Source organism: Tachyglossus aculeatus (genome assembly GCF_015852505.1).
Source record: "Tachyglossus aculeatus isolate mTacAcu1 chromosome 12 unlocalized genomic scaffold, mTacAcu1.pri SUPER_6_unloc_1, whole genome shotgun sequence".
Classification (NCBI taxonomy): Eukaryota; Metazoa; Chordata; class Mammalia; order Monotremata; family Tachyglossidae; genus Tachyglossus; species Tachyglossus aculeatus.
The window spans coordinates 4,782,301-4,796,614 of NW_024044828.1; the positions used below are offsets into that span (position 1 = coordinate 4,782,301).

The 14,314-nt window shown below is 44.3% G+C and overlaps 1 protein-coding gene across 4 annotated transcripts in view; it reads right to left on the minus strand.

Moving 5' to 3' along the window:
* Positions 1–14,314, minus strand: part of MAGI2 (membrane associated guanylate kinase, WW and PDZ domain containing 2) — an 825,111-nt gene that overhangs the window by 203,556 nt on the left and 607,241 nt on the right. The gene's annotated exons all lie outside the window — the stretch shown is intronic.

Below are 14,314 nucleotides of genomic sequence, written 5' to 3' on the forward strand. Positions count from 1 at the left end.
TGATGACACTGAATACGCCTTAACCATCAACCACACCCACTTTGCTGAAAAGCTACATTGCTTTTCTATTGCTTAATGGCACACAAATATTCTTAGTCTATATCAATCAATAATATTGATTGACCACTTACTCAACAAAGTTTTGTGTAAGCAAACACAAAATTCCAATAGTTGGATCCAAGATACTGGAAACTGAACAATGATATTTATTGAGCACTTACTGTATGCAGAGCACTGTACTAAGCACTTGGGAGAGTACATTACAGTGGAGTGGCAGAAATGTTCCCTGCCTATAACGAACTTTCAGTCTAGTATCATCTCAGGGAAGCAAATTCAGTTCAAAAACTGTGGCCTGGAGAAGGCTCAGCAGCAAAAGAAGGTAATTTCCCCACTCTCTCCCCACCCCTGTCAAGACATGATTCGACTGCCAGGATGATTTTTCTAAAAAAAAAATTCAGTCCATGTTTCCCCACTCCTCAAGAACCTCTAGGGGTTGCCTACCCACCTTCACATCAAACAGAAACTCTTTACCATCAGCTTTACGTGACCTTGCCCTCTTCTATCTTATCTCTCTGATTTCCTAACGTAGCCCAGCACACACACCTCACTCCTCTAGTGCCAGCTTGCTCACTATTTCCATCTTGTGTATCTCACTGCTGACCCCTTTCCCACATCATCCCTTTCACCTGGAACTCCCTCTCCCTCCTTATATGAAAGAACACCACTCTCTCCACCTTCAAACCCTTTTTAAAATCACATCTCCTCCAAGAAGCCTTCCCTGATTAAGCTCTCCTTTCCCTGACTTCCTCTCCCTTCTGTGTCACCTATATACTTGGATCTGTACCCTTTATGCATTTGATATTTACCCAGTCCTCATTCCACAGCACTTATGTACAGATTCATAATCTGTATTAATGTCTGTCTTCCCCTCTAGAATGCAAGCTCTTTGTGAGCAGGGAATGTGTTTACTAACTCTGTTGTACGGTACTTTCCCAAGCACTTAATACAGTGCTGCACACAGTAAGTGCTTGATTTCCAGTGTCTTGGACCCAACAATTAGAAGCTTGTGTTCATTCACACTGTGCAGTATTCTAAAGGGAAAATTAATGAAGCAGTAACAAATACTCTACGCAAGGAGAAACAGCTGAATTGGGTCCTGACTACTTCTTGTACATGAGTAATTCTTCAATCTAGGAACCTCCAAGACACATGCAAAATATGATGTCTGTCTGGCTAAAGATTCTTGTCATCGAGAGCCAGGCTTTGAGCTCTATTTCAAGAAAAGGAGCTCTTTTTAAAAACAAAAATATCACTACCAAGCCCAAATATCTATCTAGTACAGTGACTTGTATTTCATGTCTGTGTAAATATACCAAAGCATTTCCCATCCTGGAAAGAGCAGGTCACATCATTCTCTCTTCATAAATAAGAAAGCTGCCAAACAGAATTTCAGTGATTTGCCGGGTAATATTAAAAGTCAGCATTAGTACTTCCAGCTCCAAAGACAGATTGCTGATTCTTTATGTGAAATTGTCTGGCTAAATGGCTTCCTCGCATTTTGTTTTCTGTCATTTTATGCTAATGGATTACTCGACACACTCTTCAGTTTCTAAAATAATCAATTACATCAGTCCCAGTATAGTAACAATTCAAACAGAAGCAGGTTTGTATGTCCCTTTCTTATAAAATCTGGTCAGGTACCTAAATCCTTTCCCTGGAATGGTAAACTCTAATCTAAAGTTGCTCTTACCCAGAGGATTGCAGGCTGGACAGTGTAATTGGAAAACCTTCAAAGGACATTAGAAAAAGCAGTCTTGATCAGAGAAGTACATGAAGTGTTCTAATATCTCCTATCTCTTGTTGCCCCGTGTCTTTGTAATGAAACAGACTGTAGGGAGACCGAAAAGAGGGAAGGAAAATCCTGCTCCCATATGTCCGCTAGCAGTGATGCATCAGATATGCCTGCTGCCCCTGGAACATGCCTTCTGCCATGAATAATACACACATAATATCGAAAAAGAAAACTGAAAAAAAATCAATCACGTCTGATTCATGTGATCCTTAATGGCATGCCATCATCTTCAGTGGCCAATATATGCAAGATTTGCTTGATGTTTCTAGAGTAGTATTCCATGTATTCCTGGATTCATTCCTGGCATTTCAATAATCACTTAGGGCTCACTGTGGGCAGAACACTATACTGAGTGGTCTCTTGAGCTACTGCTTTGAAAGATGGGGAGTTGAAAAAGGGGCAAGAGGAAGGGAGGGACTGGCAAGGAGCAGGGGAGATTTTAGGGAGATAACACTTGATGACTTCAATTTTCTCAATAAAGGTATGTGGCCAGGTCATTAAGGGCAAGAGTTGGAGGTTAGGGGTGGAGGGATGGGGATAGGGATTTGAAGAGGGAGTTAAACATCTGAAACAACTAACTGGTAATGGCAATGGACATTGAGTCAATAAAGATGGAGAAATAATGTTTCCCAGTAGAGGAGAGGGCAGGGTAAAATAGGTTAGGGTGAATTTGAGGTGGTCAAGATTGGCCTATTATCTGGATTCCTGCCAGCAGCACTCCACGTTTCATGCACCTGAGTGAAGGATGTGGACTGTGGAGGTAATTCAGGGCTGCTGGCTAGCAGTACGAGATCAGTGAAGGGATAGGGGAGTGTTCACTCCCCTATCCCTTCACTGATCTCGTACTGCTAGCCAGCAGCCCTGAATTACCTCCACAGTCCACATCCTTCACTCAGGTGAAGTTCAGTACAGAAGGTGGTGTCGAGAGCATCATTTTGTAAGTTAAGGGAGGGTAGTTTGGATATGGAGACTAAATGGAGCATGGTGACTTTTGATAATTGGTGTGGGTTCAAACGTCAAAAGGCTCTTCATAGAAGATTAAAGCTGCTATTCTAAAAATGAAAAAACGAACTTTGAACCAATTCCTTGAACCAAGGAATTAGGAGTATCCACTTCTTGATCTTGTTAAACTGATTGTTAATGACATTTCAAATTTAAGCCGGTAAACCATTCCATACACCTGCCTTTCCCTTTAGAGCATAAAGTTCTTGAGGACAGGGATTGCATCTAATTCCAATTTTCCAATGGGAGACCTCAAGCTCAATAAATCCTGATTGAACTGAATTGAGATTAATGATCAAATCTCAGGCTGTTAAACTCATATATCCATTTCCCAGAGTCGTTAACATTCCCATTTTTACACTGGCATCTAAGCTTGGCTGCAATGGGAATGCTAGTAGACATGCCTTCCCTTTGCTTTTCAACTGGGCATGAAAAAGAGAGAAAAATCCAAGTAGGAGTGCCTTCCCACATTTAGCCAAATATATGTGATGTGGAGAATGAAGATAAAGCTGTAGATCATCCTGTTTTGCTTCAGTTGTCTGGGTGACTCTCCACTCATCTTGCCTGGGGAGTCCTGGGCTGGATTTGGGAAGCAATTAGGAAGACCCTGAGGATAAAATGTCTTTGACATCTCTCTTTGTCCGAGCCTTTCTACTGGATAGATCCCTGGGAATCACCAGGAGAGTCTGATGCCCTTCCGGTTTGGAGAAAGCCCCATGTGCTCCATCCCTTCTATCCCACAAAGGCCAGTGGAATGTTCTGAATGGGTCAGGATGGATTTAACTGCTAAAATTCAGGCAATCGGCCACATCAACAAACACCTTTGAATCGAATGGGTGTGGGAGCCACGTGCTTTGTGAAGAACTTTGAAAGGTGTGTCTCACTTTCAATTAGCGGCAAGTATTCTAATAATCATTGCTATAATGACCAATTATCTAATCTTATATGCTGCAACAATAATGACCATAATTATCAATCATATATCCTACAACAATAACAATAACCTATAGGTGTGTCAAGGAATGGACACCCGATCGTTAAAATGCCTAGGTTGCACTCCTAATTCTTTCCAGTCCTCATTTATGTTTGCATTTAAAGAAAAGGCAATTTTAAAATCAACTCTGTTCCCCATTATAAGCCAAAGCAATTCTACATAAAATTAAGCTCTGATCTCATCTCTCCTTTGAGCTGTGATTCATTCAATTGCCGCTCAGATCAATAAAACACAATGGCAGCGGCCAAACTCAGGGCTGCTGGCTGGAGTTTGCCAGCTACATTTAGCAGAGGGTAGGCTTCTGCTGTTTGAAACATCTTCTGCTATGTTTGGACTGACCAGCAGCATCCTCACTTTAGCCACCAAAGAACTGCATCTGCCGGCTTGTGACAAGACCCTCAGAGATCAGGGAGGTGGCTACACTCTGGACAGTAACAAGGAGGATGTCTGTAAATCCCTGGAAATGCTCAAAGAACAAAAGCAAAGAAAGCAGATGTCGGTGTCAGCTGCTTTGGGAAGAGATTATTGCACACCTTAACTTTTTGTTTTTCCCTGAGAGTTGCTTTAGGTGCAATAGAAATCCTAGAATGAGGGCAGCATCAGGCAGACTTCTAATATGTCAACAGTCCTGGGATACCATCTTTCTGAGCCAGAAAGCAAATGGGATAGCAAAGGCTCTCCAATCTGGAAAGTTTTCTGCTGTTTTTGAAGATGATGAGGAGGGAAGAGGGGCAGGAAAAGAAAGGACAAAGAAAGCAGTGATGTGCAAAGCACTCTGCTCTCAGTTATGCTACAAACAAATGAGAAGCAGTGTGGCCCGGGGGATAGAGCACGGGTTTGGGAGTCAGAAGGACCTGGCTTCTAATCCTGGCTCTGCCACTTTGCTATGTGACCTTGGGCAACTCATTTCACTTCTCTGTGCCTCAGTCACCTCATCTGGAAAATGGGGATTAAGACTGTGAGCCCCATAAGGGGCACTGACTGTGTCCAATCTGAATCGCTTGTATCTACCACAGCACCTAATACAGTGCCTGGCACATAGTAAGCACTTAACAAATACCACGAACACAAAAACAAAAACAAAAACATGGCACAACATCACATCCCATACAGAACAAGCAGAGTCCACACTGGGGTTGTCCTAGTTTCATAGATGCATCTACTAGAAAAAAATGAAAACAGGACCCCGGTTTCCTCAGCCACTATCTTTGTTGTTCCTGTCGGTGTCCTAGTTTTGTTCTCTACTAATTTTCTTTGCTGCCCCCAAATGTAAGGAGTTGCAAGATCCAGGCTCCTTCTCCTTATTTATCCACTCTCTTCCTCCAATCTATTGCAGCTCACACTCTCGGTTCCTCAAACTCACCCTCTCGCTATGCCTCCTTCTCAACACTCCCACCTGTGACTCACTGCTCACAACCTTCTTCCTGTCAGGAACACCCTCTCACTTCCTATCCGCTATGCAACAGCTCTCCCCACGGGTGGGGTCCATCTGAACTTCCTCGCCCCTCAAAGGCCTTCCTAGATTTGTATTTTTCTCTCTGGGTCATGGCACCTCTGTGCCTGAATGCCAGGAGCACTTCTGTACATATAGCTTTATATACTCTACTCTTCTAAGAAGCACTTACTCATATCCACATTTTTGTTCTTTTTTCCTCCCATTTGTAATTATTTTGTGTGTATCTTCCTCACCAGATGGTAAAGACAGGCATCACGTCTTCTATGTCCCTTCAGACACAACTACTTTTTTTTCTGGAGACATACAATTCTCCCCAGAATCTGCTCTGGATTTCTGGATATCAGCCTGAGGGGTTCATGGATTCTATTTGGTGGAGGGGGGTGGGGAGGTTTCTGGTGCCAGCTCTGCCCCCCGCCCTGCGGCAGCCTGTGAGAAGCTCATTTAAGGCACTGTCCACAGTGTGCTGGATTTGCTGAAAAGAGCAGCTGGACGTCAGATGAGCTTCCTCTACTCAATCCTCCCCACTCTCAACCTTTCATTCCAGGGATTTCTCATTAAGATTTCTCAAGCCGGCCCAGCCCCAATCTCATGACAGCATATACATTCTAAACAGATTGACATGGGAGTGAGGAAAGCAGCAGGAGGCTCCCAGAATTCCCAATAGCAGCTGTCAATCAGACACCTCTTAGCCAATCAGAAAGCTCCCCTCTCTCAAAATAATTACAGTCTTCCCAGTAGGATGGGCATTCTTCTGGTTTGGCACCAGATAGTCTGGTTTTCAGCTGGTCTGACCCTGGTCCAGAATGGATAGGGTCCTGGGTGCGATTATGTCCAGTTTCCAGCCTACCTCCATCTCAGACTCTGCCATTAGGTTCTGTGGCTCTGAAGAGTGCTTGTGTTCACAGGGAACTAGGAAGGCAGTGTGGAGGTCAGGAGCAAGTGGGATGGGATCAAGTGTCTACTGGAGAAATGCTATAGGTTCCAGTGACCTTGGACAGACTTCTGCAGAATGGCGGCTACAACAACAAATTGAATACATCGCATGCTCGGTCTAATGCGTGTAATGCCACTTGCCACTGTGTACCTGGTGTTCATGAAGACTTACCTCCCAAGCCGAACCCAACAGCTTTAATGTTGCTCCTAAAACGTCACAGCTAAATTTGCTGTTTTACTGGGAAAAAGGGCATGAAAATAGGAAATGTGTGGGTTTGGAGGATTTTTTAAAATAGCTTGTATGTTGCTCTTCTCACCAAAAAAGGAGTAGCCATTCTGGAGGAGTTTATGTAACATGTTTGTGGGTTGCAGGGGGAATATGTCTGAAGCCCACAGGCCTGATGGGCACAACCTCCTGTGGCACTGAGTGCTTGCTTTGTGGCCAGGCCAATAATAATAATGATGATGATGACATTTGTTAAGTGCTTACTAGGTGTCAAGCACTGTTCTCTAAGCACTGGGGTAGGTACAAGCTAATCAGGTTGGACACAGTTCCTGTCCCACAAGGTGTTCCCAGTCTTAATCCCCACTTTACAGATGAGGTAACTCAGGCCCAGAGAAGTTAAGTGACTTACCCAAGGTCACACTGCAGACAAATGGCGGAGCCTGGATTAGAACCCAGGTCCATCTGACTCCCAGACCTGTGCATCCCAAAACATGGAAACGAGCAGGGACTGGGCTCTCCTTTCCTCCACTCCAGCCAGGGAGCCTGTGCAACCTACAACAGGGCTGGAGGGGGGAAAGAAAAAAGCATGCTGTTTGCTCTGCTTATAGAAGACCCTGCTGCCTAATTCATCGGAGAGATTCTGGGAGAACCATTTGTCCTTGTGAAAAATATTACCCCTATAAAGCTGTCAAAGTCAGTGTCAGCTCAGGTAACCTGCCATGTAAAATGCCAGCCCGTCCCACAAATTAGGGTTCCCCTAAGGCTTGTCCAACATGTGTGCCAGACTTTCAGGAAATATTAAAGGCCCGTAAGGAGTGATGATTTGTACCTCTTGTAACAATTGGGCTGGGTGTAAATTGTGCAAAGGAGCAACATGGAACATTTTCTACCGGAATTGGCAACAGCTGGCCATCCGAAGGCAATACCAACTTTTTTTAACAAGTAAAAATTGACATCTCAGCATCGCACCAGATCCACAGAGGCAGATTGAGGGCCTAACCTTCCAGTGCATTATTCTGACAGTTGTGGTACACTGTCAACAAAATTTCATTGCATCACCTTCCTCATCAATATGTCTTTATACACGGCTTGAGTGGCATCCACAGAGCATTAGGTAAACCCTATCCCCGTCCTTGAGAAGTTTATAATTTGAGACAGACGACGCTAACATACATGGGCATAACAAGGTTGAATAAACATAATTGGCACAAAAAGTACATTAAATCGACAAGAACAAGACTGAGTTGGAGAATGGTTCTCCCTCCCTGCAAGAAGGACAAGACTGTTGGGAGTTTGTGTCAGGACACTCATACGGATTCAAGGAAAACAGGAGAATGGTTTGCTTTCCCGAATTGATTGTCACAAAACAGGGCAGTCTGTGACCCTGCTTTTGAAAAATTAAATCACGTGGCCTTACGCAGGGTGATGTGCTTTCACCTCCATCAGCATCTGAGGGAGCTCTGCTGCACCCTTGGGATTCTGGGAGGAGAGAAATAGAGTAGGGGGGCTCAATGTCAGGGGGGACAGGCACTTAATGGGAGAGGTTGATCCAAGAGCGAGTGATGGGAGTTTAAAGAGAATGAGAGTAAACCGTCACCTCCCATTCAAGCCTCAAGAACTATTCCAGGGATTTTCTTTGCTTTTGATTATTTGGGTAACGGCTTACATCATCTATTTTACCCATAAAATTAGGAAGCCATGCTTCTTGATGCTTAACCCAGCATTCAGTCATTCACTCAGTCATATTTATTGAGGGCTTACTGTGTGCAAATCAATGTACTAAGAGTGTGGGAGAGTAAAATATACCAACAGACACATTCCCTGCCCACAATGAGATCACAGTCTAGGGGGCAGAATCCATATATTTTTTGAAGGACATCAAAACCAACTCCATTCAGACTCCTTCCAGATTGTCAGTTAATATTATTACTATTAGTAACAAGAGCTGTGCTTTTGTCAGGCACTTACTTTTTGCGATGCACTGTATATATTAAGCACTGGGGTAGCTACCAGATAACTGGTCAGACAATCTCTAACCCACATGGAGTTCTGTACCTAATAAAGTTTCTTCACAGGAAAAGGCAAATATCAGGCTTTAATGTAAATATGGATAACCCTCTAGTTCTGAGTTGTCATAAAGCGGGAGGTTTAGTTAGCAACAGAATAAAACAGATGAAGAAAACAGACAAAAAGCCCAGTATTACCTTCTAAATTGAAAGAGATTTTAAAACTAAAGTCAACTTTGGCACAGAAATCAAAGAAACATCAATGTTGCTAATAATAGTAGTCGGAGTAGCGGCAGTGATTATGAGGAAAAAAAACCCAGTGAGTTTCAATAGCCTTCTCATCACCTCATATCTTCTGGGATCATTTAACCCTTTGAAACTTTTATGTCAGTCTGTTCTTCCATACAGTTTCCCTCTCACAAAAAGGCAGAGAGAGAAACTGGGTTCGACAAATGCAAGGTGCCAGGAAAACTCATGCAGCAGAGGCATATGGAGATGGGAATTTTACAGTGAAGCTGGGTAGTTCATTCATTCATTCAATTGTAATTATTAAGCACTTACTGTGCGCAAAGCACTGCTCTCAGGAAGTATACTAGAACTCTTCTGCACATAACTATTAGTGGCGGGGCCTTTCCTTCTCTCTCTGAACAGAAACCTGCCCTCACTGTTGATTCCCTGACATTCTATTTCGGTTCACTGGGCAGGATGACAGACAATCACGTCACTCTGCATCAGGTGCAGCGTGGGTGAGTTTGCACTGCAAATTCTAGCTTGAGGAAGAGATTTAGAACTTGACTCTCCCCACCTGTCCACCCGACATACTGGGAGAGAGCAGGCTGGAATAAGACTGCGAAGGATGCCCTTTGTGGGGCTTGTGTGTGCTTTCCACCTCCCAGCCTGTGCATATGGGATTCACCTGGCTAGGAGGCCACAGTGCAGGAGAGGAAGAGCCTGTGGGTCTCTCAGGTGTCCACCACAGGCTTTCTTCATGGCAATTTTCAGCGGGTGGAGAGGTCCGCTCTCGGCTGTTCTGAAGCAGGGGTGTCAAACAGTACCCGCGCCAGCCTCCTCTCATCTATCTTGTCACTGATTTCTGGCCCATGTCCTGCCTCTGGCCTGGAATGCCCTTTCTTCTCAAATCTGACAAACAATTACTCTTACCCTCTTCAAAGCCTTATTAAAGGCACATCTCCTCCAAGAAGCCTCCCCTGACTAAACCCTCCATTTCTCTTCTCCCTCTTCTTTCTTCATCACCCTGACTTGATCCCTTCATTCATCCCGCCTCTCAGCACCACAACACTTATATGCATATCCATCATTTATTTATATTAATGTCTGTCTCCCCCTCTAGACTACAAGCTCTCTGTCGGCAGGGAATGTATCTGTTATATTGTACTCTCCCAAGTCCTTAGTACAGTGCTCTCTATACAACTATAAGTGCTCAATAAATACGATTGACTGACTGACAGTGGCTGAGAGAAACCGAATCCCCCAGTGACCAAGGAGAGGTGGGATGGGATGGATCAGGGGTTTCCCTGCTCAAATTTGACCCTCATCCAACACCCTGGCCCACATCCACATGATATGGCTCAGTTTGGAGTAGTGGGAAGGCAGTAGGGAGGTGAACCTGGCTGTAATATCTCCTGCTCAAATTTGACCCTCATCCAACACCCTGGCCCACATCCACATGATCTGGCTCAGTTTGGAGTAGTGGCAAGGCAGTAGGGAGGTGAACCTGGCTGTAATATCTTCTGCCTTTGGGTCATGATTAAGCTTGCCTTTGACTCCCCATTGCCACCCCACTCCCAGGATCCTTGCCCCAACCACCTAAGGACCTTAGCACTGCCTCAAGTGCTTGGTATAAAGCTCTGCACACAGGACGTGCTTAATAAATAGATTGATTGACCTCTCAGCTGAAATATGACCTGATACATGGAGTCTCTGCCAGACAATATGGCATACACCAACCTGGAGATGGAATTTTTTTATGGTGTTTTTTACGCATTTACTATGGCAAGGCACTGTTCTAAGTCCTGGGTTAGATACAAGGTAATCAGGTTTGGACACAGTCAATGTCAAGCATGGGGCTCACAGTCTTAATCCCCATTTTACAGATGAGGTAACTGATGCAAAAAGAAGTGAAATGGCTTGCCCAAGGTCACACAGAAGACAAGTGGCAGAGCCAGGACTAGAACCCAGGACCTTCTGACTCCCAGGCCCATGTTCTATCTACCAGGCCTTGCTGCTTCTCAATTCGGTCTGTTAAATTGGAGGCTGGAGTTGCTTCAATCTTAACTTGGGTAATTTTTCAGTGTAGTGCCAAAACCTTATTATACGCAGTCATAGCAGACAAACTTAATCATTCCCTGCTCACCGATATAAATGCTTACCCTTATAAACATATGTCTAAACACCAATGCAAGACTGACCAGCCACCCTGCACTGTTGCATGTAGTGAGAACTCCTCGCTGCACTGATGTACTTCTGCCTGCAGGGCCTGACTGTTTCCGGACTACCTCTTGGGCTCCACGTTTTTGTGAAATTTCCACTAAGGGAGAGCAACAAGGCCGGTCTTTCTGCTGTGGTGGACTCCACAGCCAATTGGCTGAGGTGCTGCCTCACTATGGCTTTAAACATGTGTTTAAACATGTGTTTAGAGAAGCAGCGTGGCCCAGTGGAAAGAGCCTGGGCTTGGGAGTCGGAGGTCGTGGGTTCTAATCCCAGCTCTGCCACTTGTCAGCTGGGTGACTTTGGGCAAGTGACTTCACTTCTCTGTGCCTCAGTTACCTCATCTGTCAAATGGGGATGAAGACTGTGAGCCCCACGTGGGACAACCTGATAACCTTGTATCCCCCCAGCACTTAGAACAGTGCTTTGCACATAGTAAGTGCTTAAATACCATCATTATTATTATTATGTGTCCCGCCTTCCCAGTTTTGCATTCCCCCTTTTGGCTCCTTCTGGATGAGTCCTGATTATCTGATCCATTCTCCTCACTTCCAGTGTGGATGTGCTGCAGTGAGCATTGTCTCAGAGCTGATGAGCAAAAGTATGTGTGTGTACAGTCAGTGTGGCCGAATGAAAAAGCAAGACTCCTGGCATCACCCCTTGCCTGTAGTTGCCTTATCTATGAAACGGTTATAAAATAGCTGTTCTCCCTTACTCTTAGAATGCACCCCACATAGGAAAAGGACGGTAAGAAGTCGATTAGCCTGGATCCACGTCAGCACTTAGCACAGTGCTTGGCACACAAGTGCCTTACAAATAACATTATCATCAATCAACAAGCCACTTCTGAGAATTCTAAATTAGCCACAGTCTCTATGGAAGTAGTCGCCAAACTCACCTATTTTACACCCTGCATTTTCCTCTGCAGAAACGGGGGACCTATTAAGAATCTCTGATTCAGATATATTTTGAAATACTAAAATACAGCATATAGGTTTACAGCACAGTCATCTCACAACCTAGATTATATTTACAAAGATACTCATGAAGACATTAAAAATTGTAAAATTTAAATTCTAAAAAATTCCAAGACATTCACATTTCCCTTTATTTAAATTACCATATCATCTGCCAAAACTCTCTCAAAAAGTGCCACTTTTGACCAGAAAAGAACTTCGCACGGGAATCAGTCATCTGTCTTTACTTAATCTCCTAATGATGCATTTTGTTTGCATTCACAAGGGTATTTTGCAATTTCCTGCCCAATTAGTATGCCACTTAACTGTGTCCTGAAGCTTTTACCTTTTTTCATAAAAAGAATCCTCAGTGTCACAACTCCCCTCCCTGCAGCTTTGTTTTTAAAATAACCTACAGCACATTGGTAACTTGCTCTTGTTCTTATAGTACATGCAATTAGCAGTAAGACACATAAACTCCTCATGGGCAGGGAACATGCCTACCAACTCCGATGTATTTTACTGTTCTAAATTGCTTAGTAAAATGCTCTGCACACAGAAAGTGCTTGATAGATACCACTGAATGATTGACTGATGACATCACATTGGAGAGGGGGAAAGAAGGAAGGAAAACAGATGTTTGAATGTTAAATCTGGATGGCTTGAGTCAAAAGACAGCGTCTTTTGGATACTTGGTGTTCAGGTGAAGTTTCACCATTTTCATACTCCACTGATGAACTGTTCAGGTTAAAAATTAAAATCAAATTGAAGTCGTTAAAAATCAAATGGCTTAAAACTGGTTCACATATGTTGGTTAGTTGACAGTCTCAGTCTAATTAATGACAAAACCAATTACTGGTCTTTAAATTAAATGAACCCCTAACCTTGACCCTTCCCTACCACACTCCCAATGAAGCCTCAATCTTTAAATTTAGCCCAAACACTACCCACATTTGTAACTACAGTCCTAACTATAAGGCCAACCCTAATCATAACCACACTAATTTTTTTGTACACCTGAGTTGTCGTACTGGACTTGGATTTCTAGAGCTTTTTTATGGTATCTGTTAAGTGCTTACTATGTGCTAGGCACTGTACTAAGTGCTGAGGTAGATAAAAACTAGTCAGGTTGGGCAAAGTCCTTGTCCCACATGGGGCTCATGGCCTTAATCCCCATTTTACAGATGAGGGAACTTTGGGCCAGAGAAGTGAAGTGACTTATCCAAAGTGACTTATCCAGCAGACAAGTGGTGGAGTTGGGTGTCACCTCACTGCCAGGTCTACCCACTAGGGCATGCTGCTTCCATGCTGGAATCATCTGTATGCCTGATGCTCTGGGGGTGGTGCTGAGTTTAAATCTACCGCCTTTGTCTCCCAAGGGGACAGCAAAGCAGCCTTGGAGTCACGGAGGGCAGAACCCATCCTCTCTGCCCTTTCCTGCTGGCTCCATTGGGCCTGTTTTATTCCCTGGTACCCCACCAAAAATCCAGGGCATGTGGTGCCAGTCAGTCAATTGTATCTATTGAGCGCTGTGCGTGCAGAGCACTGTAATAGGCTCTTGGGAGACTACAATATAACACTTATCAGATACTCCCTGGCCACAAAAAGCTTACTGTCCAAAGGGGGAGAAAAAGGAATCCTTTTCGGGGTGGGATGCATCCACTCATCCACAGGAGGGTTGAGAGAGGGTGTCTACCTTTGGACTGCAGGCAACACAGACAAGTAAAACCATCATGGTTTTGGGAGCCCTGAGATTTGGGTTCTACTCCCAGCTCTGCCACTGGCCTGCTGGGTGACCTGCAAGTCACTTTACTTCTCTGGACCTCAGTTTCCTAACCTGTAAAATGGGACTGGGGCACCTGTGCTCCTTACCCCTTAGATTGAGAGTTCTGTGTGGGCAGGGAAAAGGATATGACTATCTTGTACCTTCCCCCAGTACTTAGAAAACACTTATTAAAAACCACATTGCATTTACTGGGCTTGCCCTCCTGTTACCAGCTGGGCGCAGTGTTATTATGGTGGTTCTATTAGACTTCTCAGTGTCCATCACACGCATGGCCTGGTGGAAAGTGCATGGACATAGGAGTCTGAGGATCTGGGTCCTAATCCCAGTTTTACCACGTGCCTGCCGTAAAACCTTGGAAAAGTCATTTAATGTCTCTGAACCTCAGTTTGCTCATCTGTAAAATGGAAATTAAATTCTACCCCACCTACTTAGACTGTGAACCCCATGTGGGACAGGGACTGTGCCCAACCTGCTTACTTTGTACCTACCCCAGAATTTACTATGGTGCTTGACACATTGTTACTGTGATGGTACTTGCTAAGTGCTTACTATGAGTTGAGCACTGTTCTAAGAGCTGGGGTTGATGAAAGTTTTTCAGGTTGGACACAGTCCCTGTCCCACATGGGGCTCACAGTCTACATAGAAGGGGGAAGAG